The following is a 16,527-nucleotide window of genomic DNA, read 5'->3' on the forward strand; positions in this document are numbered from 1 at the left end:
TTGAAGAAAAAGAAACGAGACTATGAAGAACCCACCATAGAAAGACATTGCTTCTCTCTCTCCAACATCCTACAGCACCATTTTTAGTAAGCTGCAATAAAGAGTTCAAAGCCATTTGCAGAAAGGATGCAGTGTACACTAAGAGGTATGTGCTGAATAGAACTGGGTGAACCATTTGTGCCAAATAATTTATTTAGCAATTTCAGTCACAGCAGTGATTTTTATGAATATATGTGTTATGTATTCCATGCAAACACATTTCACTCTGGAAATATTTACCACTACTAATGCCTTGAGCATTCACTACCCATAGTTAATTATCCACTGTCCATCTATGCAACATGTTACTGTTTCTGCCCCTGCTTGGATGATCCCAAACAGGCTGTATCTTCATTAAGAAAAAAGATGTGTTCTTAACTCAAGTCAGCTAACTCGACTAGCCACTGCACATACAAATTGCCTCCCTTCACTAGGTTTCTACTTCAAGTTGGCTAACATGAGTTAAGAACACACCTTTTTGTTTATAGTGAAGACAAGGCCTGATAACATTTAGGGTGAATTTGCAGCATGAATGCTCATCTGAATATATATTAGCATCACTTTTCTCATACACGTAACATTTACATGAGTATTCATGCACACATATGTAAGTATTTGTGATTCTTTTATGTTTTTGGGAGTGTTCTTCTGAACAAATCTTGCTTGCATGAATGTTTATGAACAGCTGGGTTTACACTTATTTGTACTAGGATTAAGGCTGGAATTACGATTGACATATTTTTTATAGATGGCAGAGGCATCCACCATCATCAATAGGTTATTTTTAATGTAATCCAAATAAATAAATAAATTGCAAACTAGTCTTATTAACTAGGAAGCAAAGCAGACTGGGGCTGCAGACAGGGGAGTTTTAAGAGGGAGAGATCCTGTTGCTGAAGAGGCTGCCCAGTGAGCAAACTAGCATTTGGTGAGAGTGAGTTTGCTTGATTTTTTAAATTTTGAATTCTGGTTGCAGGTGATTTCAGTTTCAGTTATGGTGGCAGTTGGGACTGTGTGCCTGGGAGGGTTAGAACCTTGTTTGATCCCTTGTTCCCTTGATTGCCTTTGATCAGCCTCAGGATCAGCCTTCCCCTGTGTGACTAACAAGAAGGCCTGACCCAGGTTTGCAGGCTTCCAAAAGTTAGAATCAGAGAGACCTGGGGAATGAAGCGGACAGGGGGCTGCAGACAAGGGAGTTTTAAGGAGTTTGATAGAGGGAAAGTGACAGAGGGGGATCTACTATGGGTAGAAGGACTCACAACACATCTGTCAGCACTGATCTGTCTCCTCTGCCTGTGCCTGTAGTCAGACAGACACCCTGACCAGGGATGCCTCCAACCAAACTCTGGTGTGGTTTTGCAGGGACTGTGACTTGCAATTCCCACTTACTGAAGTCCTGGCTGAGGGGACCATCTCTTGCGGAAGATGTCTTCTGATGGAATCTCTCAGGAAGCACGTGGAAGAACTACAGGAGGAGGTGGCTAAACTAAGGAATATACATATCCACAAGCAATTTCTGCACAGTGTTCAGGTGGAGACAGATGAGGCTGAGATAGCTGTCCCACCACAAAAGTGTACTGACACACCATCCGTGGAGGAGGAGGTGGCTCAGGGGAGACGCTGGCAGCTGGTCACTTCTGGCAGTGGGCAGTGCTCCACTCCTGCTCCCAACCCTCCCACCATGGTATTGGGAAACGATTATGCCGTTCTGGATACAGAAGATACAGGAGATAAGGAACCACCCATTATAGCAGACGCAGAGAAGCCTTGAACTCCCAAGGCAGGGAGATCTGCTGCTGCCACTCCGTGGAAGAAACGTAGGGTAGTGGTGGTTGAAGACTCTCTTCTGAGGGGGATGGAGGCAACCACCTGTTGTCCTGACATGTAATCCCAGGAGGTATGCTGCCTGCTAGGAGCCAGTATCCGAGACATTATGGAGGTGTGGTCAAGGATTATCCGGCCTACTCACTACTACCCCATGCTACCCATCCATGCTGGCATGAATGATACTGCAATGTGTAACCTTGAGCAGATCAAATGTGACTATCGGGCTCTGGGAGTCAGGGTGAAGGGGTTGAGGGTGCAGGTGTTGTTCTCCTCAATCTTTCCTGTCAGAGGTAGGGGTCCAGGCAGAGACAGGTGCATCCTGGAGGTGAATACCTTGCTGCAAAGATGGTGTCACCAGGAGCGCTTTGGCTTCCTCAATCACAGTATGCTATTCCATGAAGGACTGCTAACCAGGGATGGAATTCACCTTTTGAGGAATGAGAAGAATGATGTATTTAGACTAAGACTGGCTAACTTAGTGTGGAGAGCTTTAAACTTGATTTGATGGGGACAGGTGACCAAAGTCCACAGATAAGTGCAAAACCTGGAGACCTGGGACCTGGGTTGGAAATGGGATGGAACAAGGGCTATAATAGCAGAGAAAAAGGGGGACTGGGCAGAAGTGGGAGGCAAAAGCAAATGACTATCTTAGATGCCTATGTACAAATGCAAGAAGTATGCATAATAAGTAGGAAGAATTTGAAATCCTAATAAATAAACATTGTATTAATTGGTGGGATAATACACATGATTGGAATATTGGTATAGAAGGGTGCAACTTACAAAGGAAGGATAGACAGGGTAAACACGGAGGAGGTGTTGTCTTATATATTAAAAATGTGCACACCTGGACTGAGGTGGGGATGGATGCAGGACACAAAGATGTTGAGAGTCTCTGGGTTAGGTTAAAAGGGGGTAAAAAACAAGGGTGATGTCATATTAGGCATCTACTACAGACCACCTAGCCAGGTAGAAGAGGTGGATGAAGCTTTTTCTAAACAGCTAACAAAATCATCCAAAACACAGGATTTGATGGTGATGGGAGACTTCAACTATCCCAACATATGTTGGGAAACTAACACAGTGAGGCACAGACTGTTCAGAAAGTTCTTGGTCTGCATGGATGACAATTTTTTATTTCAGAAGGTGGAAAAAGCTGCGGGGGGGAAGCAGTTCTAGATTTCATTTTAACAAATAGGGAGGAACTTGTTGAGAATTTGAAAGTGGGAAGTAGCTTGGGAGAAAGTGAGAATGGAATTATAGAGTTCATGATTCTAAGAAATAGTGAAATAGTGAAAGGGTGAACAGCAAAATAGAGACATTGGATTTCAGGAAAGCAAATTTTGGTAAACTCAGAGAGCTGGTAGATAAGGTCTCATGGGAAGAAAGACTAAGAGAAAAAAAACTGAAGAACTGAAGAGAGTTGGCAGGTTTTCAAACAGACATTATCAAGGGTCCAAAAACAAGCTATACCACTGCATAGGAAAGATAAAAGGTATGGTGAAAGACCACCTTGGCTTAGCCAGAAGATCTTGCAGGATATCAAAATCAAAAAGGAGTCATATAAAAAGTGGAAACTAGGAGAAATTACAAAAGATGAATAGAAGCAAATAATACATGTATGCAGGGGCAAGATTAGAAAGGTCAGGGCACAAAATGAGCTTAAACTAGCTAGAGACATAAAGGGTAACAAGAAGTCATTCTATAAATATATTAGAAGCAACAGGAAGAACAAGGACAGGGTAGGACCACTACTCAGTGAGGAGGGAGGAACAATATCAAGAAACTTGGAAATGGCTGATGTGCTAAATAACTTCGTTTCGGTCTTCACCAAGAAGGCCAATGCAGAAATGCCTAACATAACGTATGCTAGTGGGAAGCGGGTAGGTTTAGATGATAAAATGAAAAAAATAACAAATTAAAAATTACTTAGAAAAATTAGATGTCTGCAAGTCACCAGGGCCTGATGAAATACATCCTAGAATATTTAAGGAGCTGATAGATGAGTTTTCCGAGCCTTTAGCTATCATCTTTCAAAAGTCCTGGAAGTCAGGAGAGATTCCAGAAGACTGGAAAAGAGCAAATGTAGTGCCCATCTATAAAAATGGAAAAAAGAACAACCCAGGAAACTACAGACCAGTCAGTTTAACTTCTGTGCCAGGAATGATAATAGAGCAAATAACTAAGGAATTCATCTGCAAACATATGGAAGAAAATTAAGTGGCTGGTAACAGCCAGCATGGATTTGTAAAGAACAAATCATGCAAGACCAATGTGATAGTTTTCTTTGGCAGGATATGAAGTCTTGTGGATAAAGGAGAAGCAGTGGATGTGGTATACGTAGACTTTAGCAAAGCATTTAGTGCTGTCTCTCATGATCTTATCAATAAACTAAGCAAATACAACTTAGAAGGGACCACTATAAGTTGGGTGCATAACTGGCTGGATAACTGTTCTCAGAGAGTAGTTATTAATGGTGTGCTTTCATGCTCAAAGGGCATAACAAGTGGGTTCCACAGGGATCTGTTTTGGGATTGGTTTTATTCAATATCTTCATCAACGATTTAGATATTAGCATAGAGAATATGCTTAAGTTTGCAGATGATACCAAGCTGGAAGGGGTTGCAACTGCTTTGAAGAATAGGGTCATAATTCAAAATTATGTGGACAAATGGTTTGAGGTAAACAGGATGAAGTTTAATAAGCACAAGTGCAAAGTACTCCACATAGGAAGGAACAATCAGTTTCATACACATAGAATGGGACGTGTGCGGCAGGTTGAGGGCAGGGAAGGCCACCTGCCCCTTCTCCGCAGAGCTCCACCAGTTCCTGGGCAGGGGGGTGAGGATAGTGCCCCCAGCTGAGAGACTGTCAACACCGCTGAGGAGGCTCCTGCAACACCACCAGAGCTGGAGCAGTCATGGACCTTGCCAGAGTCCCCACTGCAGCCTGACTCAAACCCTGAGTCCAGCCAGGAGACCCTGGTCATCGCTCTAGATCAGGCCCCTCTCTGCAAGGTGATGTCCAGGGCATCTCTGGACCTCTCTGAAGGACCCTCTAGTGCATACCCTGTGGGTCACACATCCTGGGGCGTAGCGGGTGAGTGCAGATGGGGTGTGCCGTGAGCCTCACCGGGCCAACTGCAGCTAGGGCTCACGCTGCAGTACCAACAGATGCAACCATGTTCAAGGCAGTGTGTCCCACCTGAACCCAGCAGCACCAGCCCAATGCTATCCCCATGGGGGGCTGCACAAGCCTCACTGCCCCAGGTGGGGGGACCCACCTGCCCCTGCCACAGCTGGGAGAGGGCAAGACACACGGGTGACAGCCCAACCCCAGACATATCACCGAGAAGTGTGGCTCTTGGTTCACAGGCATGCCCATAGGTGACAGGCGGCACCCACCCCTGTGGGCAGTGCCATGAGCTGCAGGTGTGTAGGGGTCCCTGGGAGGGCCAAGCTGCACCTGGCACCTCTGCCACCCATTCAGCATCCGCTAGGCGGTTGGACAAACCTAGTGGGCCACTAGCCCACAAGGAAGTGGGGTGGAGGGGCACAGTGGTCTGCCCGGTCCCTGAGGCAATGCAGAGTCCTGTGTGGCAGGGCCCACCATGCAGGGCACACATGCCAGTGCTCCCAGGATAGGGGAGGGGGCTGCTGCTAACCATGGGTGGAGGGCAGAGCCTTGGGGGCTGTGTGGTGGTAATGACTCACCGTCTCCCCTCCTGTCTCCCTTACAGCTGCACCCTCCAAGAACCGAGGCAGCCCCATCTTGCCCCCAGAGCAAACCAGCCCCATCCAAAGACTGGAACCCTAGAGTGGCACCAGAGAGGGCCCGTGGCTGGAGGGGTCATCGCTGGCCTGATGACAACACCCTGAGGGCCTACAGAGCTGCCCTCAGGAGTCAGACTGACCTCCTGGAGCAGCAGCTGTGGGAAGACCAGGAGTGGTAGGTGTGGGAGTGGGAGTGGCCGACCCGAGACCAACTGATGTCCCACCTGGAGACCATCACTGGCACCCGACAGGACCACTTAGCCCAGGTGGCTTTCTTTGGAGTTTTGTTGCTTCCCCCACCAGTGCCCCTTTCCATGCCACAACTGCTCCCCACATCCTTGCCCCCGCCAGACACACTGCCAGCTGTCTTGGACCTGGTGCACTGGCCGATGGCCATGGCTGCTCCCTCCTGGCCCCAACTCTATGTCAGCCCCTCTCAACTCCCAGGCTCCTTTGCTCCCCACACCAAGTCTGACCCTGCTTTACCACTCCCAGACCCATACTTCTCCATGCTCCTGGTCCCATCCCAACACTGAGGGGAACCCCGAACCCATGACAGGAGATGATCCTACAGCTGAAGCTGCTCAGACTCCTGCTCCCTCACAGGGTCATGGCCCTCCCCAACTCCCTCCTTAGACTAAAGCCCTCAGCCCCTGCCTCAAACCCTCCCAGTATATATAGTCACCAGTTCTGGTACAATGTAAATAGTTTTTGTGCACAAAGTTTTCTACTTTTAAGGAAATGGTTTATTTAGTCACAACCCCCATGTCCCTCATGGTTGGGGAGGCATTGGAGATGGGTGAGTGGGAGAACAGAGGGGTGGTGGTGGGGATGGGGTAGGGCTGTGCGCCCAAGACCCACATCATGGGTGCCCTGAGGAGGGACATTGGAGACCGTGGGAGAAGCTGTCCCTTACGTCCTTCTGGATCCGCACCCCATCCCTGTGGGCTTGGCAGATGGAAGCTGCTCCCAGCTGTTCGCAGCCATGGCTGGCATCCACCTCACACCCCAGGAGGAAGGCCTCTCCCTTCCCCTCCACAATGTTGTAAAGGGCACAACAGGAAGCCATGGCTTGGGAGACACTGTGCTCCCTCATGTCCAGCTGGGTCAGGAGGCACCTGAACCATGCCTTCAGATGTCCAAAAGCCCACTCGATCTGGCTCCATGCCCTGTTGAGATGAGTGTTGAACAGGTCCTGGGTGGGGACCATGTGGTTAGCATACAGACTTATAAGCCATGGCATGAGGGGATAGGCAGTGTCTCCCACAATCCAGAATGGCATGTGTATATCCCTGACCACCAGCTCCTACCAGGGGACTTAGGTGCTTGCTTCTGTCCTCTGACACAGGCTGGAGTTGTGGAACATCCATGTGTCATATGCCTGGACTGACCACCCGACATACACATCAAGGAACCATCCCCAGTGGTTGACCAAGGCCTGCAGCACAATGGAATAGAACTCCTCTCAGTCGATGAACCGCACCATGCTGTGGTCAACAGCATGGAGGGAGATGTTGCTTCCATCAATGACCCTGAAGCAGCTGGGGAACCCCAATGCTGTGAATCTGGCCATTAATGTGTCCTGGTCTGCAAGGCGGATGACCCTCTGGAGCAGGGTGGTGTTGATGGCTGTCACAGCCTGCAAGAAGAAGACCCTGATCACACCTACGAGGAACTGAGGAGATAGGCCCTGGACCCCAGAGGTTTCCCAATCCCCCTCTCATACCCCTTCCCTCCCGAACCCTCTGAGTGCCCCCCATGAGTCCACCCCCTAGTAGGAGGTCTGTGTGAGGTCAGGACAGCATGGTCCCCTGAGGAAGGGGCTCCAGCCCTTGCATCTCTGACCCTGCTCTCCAGGGGTACCAGTTGGGCAGGAGCCGCCCCCACCCCTGCAGGGTCTGTGGCCCAAGCATGCCTGACTTGCATGAGGATGGCCACCACAGTGGACTTGTCCACACCAAACTAGTTTCTGACAGAGTGGTGGCTGTCCGGGGCGGTGAGCTTCTATAGGGCGATGGCCACCTGCTTCTCCAAGAGAGCAGCAGGCCTCATCTGGGTGTCCTGTCTGCGGATGGCAGTGGTGAGCCAGGCACAGAGTTCCAGAAAGGTGTCCTTCTCATTCTGAATTTCTGGAGCCAGTGCTGGGCATCACCCTGTCCCAAACTGAGGTGATCCCACCAGTCGGCACTGGTGGTGTACCTCCAGACCTGCTGGATCACTCAGGGGCTCAAGTGCAGGTGGGGCTCTGGGGCGCCAAGAGCATGCTCCTCGATGGCAGTGTGAGGCGTGTCCCACCAGAGGAGGTGGAGGATGGCCATAAACTGGATGATCAAGCGCTCTGACTGGGTCCAGGGCAAGCCTGGAGGCTGCTCTGACACCATGGCTCTCTGGAAGCACAAACTCTCACAGAAAGTATGTGAGACCTGCACTAGCTATACTATTCCTCAACAAGGTAGGTAAGCCACAGCATGGGCAGGGAACATGGCTGAGGGGAGTCCTTTTAAGGCATGCCTGGACAGGGCTCCTGGAAGGGATTGGTGGCCATGCAACCCTGTTTGTAGGGTTCTGGGGGCCACTCTGCTGAGAAAGTGGCTGGGCAGTCTGGCCACGCTCTCAACAGAGCGGATCGACAGAGCGATCTGCTTTCGTGTGTGGCCATGGTCTGTCGACAGAAGTTTTGTTGGAAGATATCTTCCGACAAAAAGTTCTGTCAACAGCTCTCTCTAGTGTAGACATAGACATAGAGAATGGATGCTGAATTAAGCCATGATGGGCAAACTGATCCTTCCACTTTAGCTGGAGAATGAACCTTCCCCAAATTTCCCCAAATGCTACTGAAGCTCCTTTCCACCATGACCTGCAGCGCCACCGAGTGGTACCCTTTCCAGTTAATACACTGGGCTCCACTGTCTTCCGGGGTGCAGATCAGAATATGGGTGCCAAAACAATTTGGAAACCTGAGCGCTGCGAAGCCTGGAATGGCTGTGTCCAGGTTCCCCATACAGATTGCTCTCTGGAGGAGCATCGTGTTCAATGCACGCACCACCTGCATGGGAGTGGGGGTATATGCACCCATAAGGGTGTGTGGGGTGTGCCAGGACCCACCCCCCCTCAGCCCCACAGGCACTACCCTGGCTCGCCAACCACTCCCGGTCCCCAATGGGCCCCCATTCTTGGGCTCCCCCTCCTCCAGTGGGTGTGTGGCCCAAGCTTCCTTACCTCCATGATGACGGCACCAACTGTGGCCTTGCCCACACCAAATTGGTGCCCCATGGAGCTGCAGCTGTTTGGAGTTCCCAGCTTCCAGACAGCTATTGCAACCCTCTTCTCGAAGGGGAAGGTGCACCATATCCAGGTGTCCTGGTGTCTCAGGGCAGGGGACTGTTGTAAATTCCTCTTTTAAGAGAACATGTCCCTGGCCATGGGCTGTGAGGTTTCTGTGTGCCTTCCACTACCCTTTCCGGATAGTCTCGAGAAATTGAGCAATTTAAAAATGAAAAGCTTTACTTTTATCTTTTTAACAGTGTTCTCTATCAATCCGCTTGAAAATAAAATACAAATAAAGAAAGATTTATTTTAAAATATAGTGTAGAAATGGTTTTGTAACTTGGTATAATGTAAGGTATAGGGAGCAACCGTTAGGGTTGCCGGTTAGAAATACATATTCATTAGGTAATTGAATATTCATGAGCATAAGTTTAAAATTCTAGGCTCTGATAGGGTAAGATAGGATGCTCATGCATATTCATTCCGAATGTGCATCCTGGTTGCCGGGGCAACGCAGGTGCGGACCTGACAGGTGCAGGTGTTCAACCAGGTCCGCCCTAGCTCCATAAATTCCGGAGCGCAGACCCGGGCACCTCAGTCCGCCGGAGGACGAGAAGAGAAGCGGACGGAAGATCAAAAAGGATTGCGTCAAGAGCTGGACATTGCTGGTAGCCGAAGATTCGGAGCGGAGAACGCTGAAGCGGACCTGCGAGTTAGTCATCGCTCCCCAGCCGCCACGGGACGCAGAAGCCTTTGCGAAGAGCTCCGGCTTCAAAGAGTTTTCGAAGAGCTCCAGCCCGGAAGATCTGAAGAACTGAACTGAACTGAATCACTACTGAAGACCTCAGAGTTTTGTCTGAGGCAGGCTCACCTAGCAGACCGCGCCGGCTGGTGCCCTGCTTAGGTGAGCCGTGAGCGGTCTTGCTGCTTTAGCCGTCGACCCCTGCGGGTTGGCGGTGGAATCGCAGGCCGTTTCTTCTAGCCGGGGGGTTTTTGTAAACCACGCCGGCCTTTTCCCCCTGGCCTCTCTTCTTTTTCCTCACTTTTCTGTCTGCCTGTCCGCGGCTGCCATATAAGCGCGCCGTGAGGGCTTCTCTTCTCTAGCATCCTGTGAAGAGACCTGCGGGCCCGGCGCCCGGACGGACAGATCGGGAGGGCATAGGTATTTACCATCAAACCTCCACACACACATATAGGTATTTAGATTAGCTAGTTCTTAATTGTCAGTTATGGAATTAGGTTTAGTATTCTTTTTGTTATCTGTTACACTGTTAGCAGTTACATTGTTAATAGTCATTCCTTGCAGCTGCTGTGTTTATGGCAGACCTAGGAATTCTGATATTGTTTAATTGGGGCGCGCCATATATTTTGTAACCCCCTCTTCCTATAGCCATATTGTAAAGCACAGGAGGCGCTCCTACTAGACCTAGCCTTAATATTTTACACACAGACAGAAGACTAGGATAGGGATAATATAGTCTATAGCCATGATTAACACAGAACTGTTAGCTCCCTCGCTTTGAGCAGAGGTAAGAGCAGTCGTGGGACAGCCCGTTAAAGGGATAACCCCGACATAAACCCCATAAGGGTAAGACTGGTTTGGTTCTGCAGTAAAGGGCTTCCCGTAATCGGGGGTCGACATAGGCAGTTCCATAGAAACCGCATTGAAATAAATTGATTTGGTTCTGCAGTAAAGGGCTTCCCGTAATTGGGGGTTGACATAGGCAGTTCCATAATATTAAGGTAATAGTCCATTAAAAGGGGAAACCCGTGTACTATTTTTGGAGCTCTCCCCTGCCTGGCCAGCAGGGCAACACACTTGATCTAAGTCCTATAGTGCAGAAAAGGCAAATTATATGAATATTATACTATCTGCTCCCCAGAGTAATTTTTGGCTTAGGGTAGAGCGACTCCAAGCCGCCTGCAGGAAGTGCTGAAGCCACCTCAGGAAGTGCTGGAAAGTTAAATATATATACATATATAAATATAAATATAAAATATACAGTTCTGTTATAATTTTTTCCTTACAGCACGCGACGAAGAGCATTATGCATAACTCCGGAGCACAAGTAAGTGTTAGGAGGGTCTAGAGCAGCGTGATTATCACAATAATATAATATATTGAAGGCTACTAGTCTGCAAGTAATCAAATCCTGTGCTAGGCTTAGTGAAGTAGGGGGAAATAAATAGTTGTATTTATAGTATAAAAAGAAATATAAACAAATATAAATAGCTTATTTTGATATAAAAAGAAATATTCCATTATAAAAGAACATTATAAAAGAACCCTTTTTCTTGAAATAAAACGTTTGTGTGGTTAAGTTGATCCCTGTCTGTCGTCTCTTCTGGGGAACGGTGCAGCTCGTCACACACCCTGAAAACCCCACTGGACTAGGTCCTGTGACAATCAACACAGGTTGCGGGGTAAAACCTGGGGCAGTGTCTGGCCACTGGTGGAACGCCTTAAGTAGCCTTATTGCCTTTTGGTTGCTTCTGAGCTGTCCATGCAGTTAAGCATCGTTAGGGACAGCCACTGGCACACCTCCAGAAAGGTCTGCCATCTCATCCAGAAATTCTGGAGCTACTGATCATCATCCCACTCCCCCATGACAAGGTGCTCCCAATACTCAGAGCTGGTGCAGTAGCTTGAGTCAGCAGAGCACCCAGGGGTGGGTGTCAAAGGATCTTCAGGTCCAGGTTGTCCACGGCTGTGGGGGGACGGGGCCCAGCAGGAGGTGCAGGGTGGCCATCAGGTCAACCATGCTGCTGGCAGTGGCCAACAGGGTCTCCAGGTGCTGCTGCTGCTCCATAATTAGCCCTTTTGGGTTTGGGTCTGTGCAGCTTGTGCAGTTCTGCTTGCCTCATATTGTGCAGGGCAAGGGTTTTGGTGAGGGGCCCTTTAAAGAAGTGGCTGGCTGAGGCCCCAGAGGGGCTTGTCCCCCATGTGACCACATCCGCGGTGCTTCCTGGCACTTTCTTTCAAAAGAGCTTCAGACAGTGTAGATGCTCTCTTTTGAAAGGCTGGATGGCCCCTTTCAAAAGACTGGATGGCCCTTTTTGAAAAGGAGAATTGGTGATGCCAGCCCCGGCTCATAGGTGGATGCTTTGTTTCACAAGTGCATCTTTCAATTCCTCATTTTGTAAAGGTGCCCGTTTGAAGACATGCTGTAGTGTAGACATAGCTATGCAGAGTGAAAATAACCTCTATATTCCTAAACAAAAAGCAGTCAAGTAGCACTTTAAAGACTAGCAAAATAGTTTATTAGGTGAGCTTTTGGGGGAGGTATTTTGCTAGTCTTTAAAGTGCTACTTGACTGCTTTTTGTTTTGATAGTGTATAGACTAGCACGGCTTCCTCTCTGTTACTCTCTATTCCTACTTGACATTATCCACCATGACCACCAAATCTTTTTTAGTATCATTGCTTTCCTGGATAGAGTCTTCCTGTCCTTTAAGTGTGGTATGCATGTTTTGTTCCTAGATGCATACATTTACATTTAACTATATTAAAACACATATTCTTTGCTTGCAGCCACTTTACCAAGTGATCCAGATTACTCTGAATCAGTGACCTGTTCTCTTAATTATTTCCCACTCCCCCCATTTTTGTGTCAATTGTAAACTGTATTTGATGATGATATGTTTTTATACAGATCACAGAAAAAAACAGTAAGTCACAGAGGGTGAAAAAGAATATTTGCGGGACCCCACTGAAAACAGACCTCCTCAATGACAATTTCCTGTTTACAGTTACCCTTGAGACCAATCAGTTAGGTTTAATCCTTTTAATGTGTGCCACGAGCAGAGATCTCACACAGGAATCAACTATTTGCTATGCCTTTTAATTCTCTGGCATGTGATTCCTTTTAACTAGCTTAGTAGTATCCTAGTGCTGTTAAGTTGTATAAAAGTTGGTACCTTCACATTTAAAAAGAAATCAGTGCTGCTGAGAGATCTAACTTATGACTTAAAGACTTAATTAGGTGGTAAATGGCTGTCAAGAAAAAAACTGCAATAATCTAGTTAGCATTTTATACCTAATTGCTTCAGAGTATAGTTTAAATGACTCAAATAAGGGATTTAAAATGCCTTTAAGTGAATCATTCCTCTAAGCAAGAGCATATTAAACAGGTACTGAACACAGATAGCAGGACATAAAAAGGGACTGGGGGTTTGTAAAGTGAGTCAGTCATTATTCACTTGAATACTGGTATCTCATCAGAGGCATAAATCTGTAGTCATTGTATACACAACACTCATTGATAGCAATGAAAGTTATCTGCATATAAGGGCTGAAGCACAGTTGTAATATACCTAGTTTACAAACCAGGTGTGATCTGATACATATATGCAATCCTCAGTTTAAGATTGCTCTCCATTTTAGATAGCTGTAATCCATGGCAGCTGCAACAGCACATAGAAAAACTATAAAGAAAATCGAACTGGGATTATGGGATTTGCTTTCCAGCAACCTTGCAGTTACCTTAAGGCTTTGTATGATCTCTACTGTTTGTAATGATTTCCACTTTTCAAACAACCAAATGGAGCCTAGAGCTTTCCGGTCTGAACCTTATGAGAATTTTAACAAGCCATTCCCATCACTGCTCACCAGCTCAGCAGCCCAGCTGTTAGCAATACAGCTGGCTTACTGTAGGGGAGTCAACAGCTCCAGCAGTTTTCAGCACGACTCCACTCAGCAAATCACTTAAACACCTGTTTATCTTTAACTTTAAGGAGGTGCTTAAGAGCTTCCACCATCACCTAGTGATTTAAGTGACCATCTGCTTTGCTAGAATGGGGCCCATGTCAGTTACAAAAACAAGAAGTCCTGTGGCATCTGATAGACTGACTGATATTTTGGAGCATAAGCTTGTGTGGACAAAGACCCGCTTCATCAGATGCATGAGTGAGGGTTCCAGATGAGGGTCCAAATTTATAGGGTCACGAAAAGGAGGGAGTCCCAGTCAAGAAGAGGACCATGGTTAACAAGGTCAATACAGTCACGGAGGATGTGGCCCATTATCAGTAGCTAATGTGGAGGTATTTGGACTCTCCTCTGGAACCCCCGCTCATGCATCTAATGAAGCGTGTCTTTTCCTATGAAAGCTTATGCTCCAAAATATCTAAATGTAGTGCCTTGCATGTTGATTAGTAACAGAGAAAAAGCTGTGCTAGCCTATATATTATCAAAACAAAAAAGCAGTAAAGTAGCACTTTAAAGACTAACAAAATAATTTATTACGTGAGCTTTTGTAGTTCTCTATGCCTTAAAAATTGAGTCTGTTCTGGTATGGCTATGGTCTGAAGAAGTGGGTCTGTCCTATGAAAGCTCATCTAAAAAATTATTTTGTTAGTCTTTAAAGTGCTACTTTATTGCTTTTTTGTTCCAAAATATCTGTTAGTCTACAAAGGTGCCACAGGGCTTCTTGTTGTTTTTGAAGATACAGACAAACTCGGCTACCCCTCTGATACGTGTCAGTTACAGTTGCTCTAAGCAGTTCAAGAGAATATAGTAGTAGAAACACTGACTGATGATCAACAATGGAATTCCCATCATTTGGTGCTATATACTGTGAGTACAATGGTGGAAGAGTTCCTTTACATTTCTATGGTAGACTGCAGCTATGATGAATGGCAAATAAAAAACGGTGATATAATAAGAGCCAAGAAAGTGAAAGTTATGCAGTTGAGCTGGGCTGCCTGGTGGATAACCATTCAAGATGCTAGGAAGCCAGCCACCCAGGGAGTCAGCAGCCCTGGGAGTCTGCTGGGGGGTGGGAGGGGACATTTGACTTCTAGGTTCCTTGGAATCCCACGCTCCCAAGTTGCCTTCCTGTCAGATAGACAGGCTGCCCTGATACCAGTGGTTCCCATTTTCTCTGTGGCCCTGTAGGTGTGCTGCCTAGGTACCAGTCTAACTGCCTGGAGGGCAGGCTGCCCAGTTAGTTCCCTGGTTAGTTGGCTGTTCTGCTGTCTTGCTGGACAGGCAGCCAGGCAGAACACTGAGGTCTGAAAATACCAAAATACTGCTGGTGGGGGAGTATTTTGGTGTTTCTGAAACAAAACACTGCTGAATTTTAGTTCAGTGAAATTGTCTTGAGTTTTTAGCATTTTATCCTGATTTGGGATGAAAACACTTTTAAAAACTCATTTTTTCCTCATTAAACTCAAATTCCATTTTCTGGCCATCTCTAATCTCTCGTAATTATTCAACATCTCTGAGACTTCCGTTAAGGTAGAAGTGCTAACAAACATATTCTCTGAGATGTTCTGCCGATTTGCCAGCAGAAAAGAGAAAACCAGACATTTCTGATATTCTTAAGTTAAAAAATAATGGAGCTCTGATCTATTTGGCCTCTAGCCTCTATCAAAGAAATGTTTAAACATCAGTAGTTTAAAAAATCTTAAGAAATCAGAGAGGCAAATATGCACAGGCCCAATTTTCAGAAATATTTTATAAGTCCTCATTAACATCCAACACCACACCCAGATATATGAACTATAAAACAAGGTTCACCTGCAAAAAACACAAACCATTCCCTCCAGCTTTAAAGTTCTGTGTATCTATTCAGTCAGACAGATTAAAAAGAATAGCAAATGGAAACCTCGTTGCTTGGTTTATTGTGTGAAAAAGTGCTACCTCGACATTTTCTGTTTCTATAGTATATGAATAATGTAGATACTTTCATTGTTTGTCAGAGCACATACCTAACTTCATTCAGTTTTTGAGATAAACATCTCTTGCTACCTCTCTGAGTTACCTAGTCCTACACATGTTTTACCTGAAGGCCAGAAAAAAAGTAAACCCTCAATTTAACAGACCATGATATAATGGACTTCAGAAACAATGGACGCTGTCTGCCAGCCTCCCACCCCACCCCCCGCTACCCCTAAGCAAATGCCATAAACTCATCACCAGAGCACCCTCCAGGGCTGGAGGAGCTGTCTGAGTGGCTGGGGCCACTGGGGCTGGAGGGGCCACCACAGCAGCTGGGGCTACCAGGGCCAGAGGAGCTGGGGGGGGTGGGGTCTGTGGCAAGGCACATAAGCTCTTCTCCCTTAGCCCCATGGCCGTGGAGCATGTTGGTGCCTGGCGGCCGCTGCCTACAATGGCACTGAGGAGCAGCCATGGTGTCGGAGGCTGCTGCTCACTGGCAGGCTGGGGGAGGCCATGTTCCACCTTTGTGTAGGTGGCTTGGAGGAGCTGCAGTGCTGACAGCTACCAGAGGTGGAAGGAGCCAGGCCGGCATTCAGCTTGTCTTCTGGTAATTGGGAGAGGGAGATGGAGGTTTGAGGGGAAGAATGGGGCAGGAGGGGGGAAGGGAAGGGGAAGTCAGAGGACAGGAGTGAGTGATGGGCTGGCAAGGTCAGTGCCTCATCATACGGTATCACCATTCAGATGTAACGGACTTTCGGCATTAATGGACAGCCCTTCCTCCCATTAGTCCATTCAATCAGGGGGTTACTGTAATTTGTAAATAAGTACAACATGAAAGAATAGAGAAAAATTATTTCCTAAGGTTCCCAATTCTGGATTGCCAGGGTTTCCAGCAGGTTTACATTTACAACATATTTACCAGTAGTTAAAGAGGGGGGCACTGAAAGAAAAGATTCTCTCAATA

The 16,527-nt window shown here is 47.1% G+C and overlaps 1 protein-coding gene and 1 long non-coding RNA gene across 6 annotated transcripts in view; both read right to left on the reverse strand.

Annotated features, from left to right (window-relative positions):
* The window catches only part of NEBL (nebulette), a 402,240-nt gene that overhangs the window by 5,661 nt on the left and 380,052 nt on the right, over positions 1 to 16,527 (reverse strand). The gene's annotated exons all lie outside the window — the stretch shown is intronic.
* Positions 7 to 16,525, reverse strand: LOC142008048 (uncharacterized). The gene is made up of 3 exons (XR_012644065.1): positions 6,950 to 16,525; positions 1,756 to 2,293; positions 7 to 1,504 (listed from the first exon to the last, which is right to left on the reverse strand). It is a non-coding gene; the product is annotated as an uncharacterized LOC142008048 (long non-coding RNA).

The sequence above is a fragment of the Carettochelys insculpta genome, chromosome 2 (assembly GCF_033958435.1).
Source record: "Carettochelys insculpta isolate YL-2023 chromosome 2, ASM3395843v1, whole genome shotgun sequence".
Lineage (NCBI taxonomy): Eukaryota > Metazoa > Chordata > Testudines > Carettochelyidae > Carettochelys > Carettochelys insculpta.